Source organism: Callorhinus ursinus, unplaced genomic scaffold, assembly GCF_003265705.2.
Source record: "Callorhinus ursinus isolate GAN/ISIS: 27379988/994484 unplaced genomic scaffold, GSC_fseal_2.0 scaffold5, whole genome shotgun sequence".
Lineage (NCBI taxonomy): Eukaryota > Metazoa > Chordata > Mammalia > Carnivora > Otariidae > Callorhinus > Callorhinus ursinus.
Genome location: NW_027397067.1, coordinates 26788001 through 26789053, shown reverse-complemented (window position 1 = coordinate 26789053; position 1053 = coordinate 26788001).

The window sequence follows — 1053 nt, the reverse complement described above, 5'->3', positions numbered from 1 at the left end:
CTTGACTTCTACTAACTTCTCTCAGTGCCAGTAGAAAGAGGGATCCAAAGGGAAATTAAGTTGATTCGAGAAAAATAAAGTGATATGTCTGCGTATCTGAATTTGTAAGTTGGATTCTGTTACCGATACATCCAAGCTAAGGCCAGATGGAGTAAGGTGAAGCATGTGCAGATCACAGAAATGAACAGTCAGATATGGCCAGAATGCAGATCGTGTAATGGGCGAGGAAGAGATAAAACTGGAAAACGAGTCTGGAGGTGTGAGCATGCACAATCTGGAATGCCTCCCCGGTGGAGGGTAGCAGAGTTGAAACAGCCTGGCATATTCAGAATTATATATAATTCATATACATGGGGGCCTGGAATATACAACCACGTTTAAGACATTCATATATAATATAAGAAGTAGCATCTTAACAAGAGAAGACAGCTGGGGGCAGTACTTTCGATTTAGATAAACCTGACACTAAATCCTAGCTCTGCTGCATCCTCCGGAGAGTACCAAGCTTCCAATTCCTCCTCACAAAAAGCGGGGAGACTCACATCACCTACTTTTGAGGGTTTCTGTGAAGATAAAATGAAATGAGACACATAAAGTAGAATATTTGGCACAGAGTAGGGATTCCCAAGCTCATTGCATGTAACTCCAAGAAGACTATTTGCAAGTGAGATGATCTTTTCCTTTAGTTTGAGTATCTGCAACATGACATCTTTAGGTAGCATGCCCAGGATATTTTGGTGTTCAGTGGTTAAGTCGTAAATACATGTTGGCAAGAAAATGAGCCAGTGCGGGCCCAGGACTCTCAGCCTCCAGCCAGGCACGGTGGGGCAGGGCTTTGGGGTTCCATCCCAGTTCCAATCGGCGACCTGCTGATTGTTTCACTCTTGCACACAAAGTAAAATAAAAATCACGGGGAATTAGGGCATTATTTGTTGACACACAGGTTGGTTAAACTCACCAAGTTCATTGCCACGTTTGACCCATTAAAACCCTTGAATTTGGTTCACTAGAGAAATAACGGTTTTCTGTGATGCCTCCTCTCCCACCATGGGC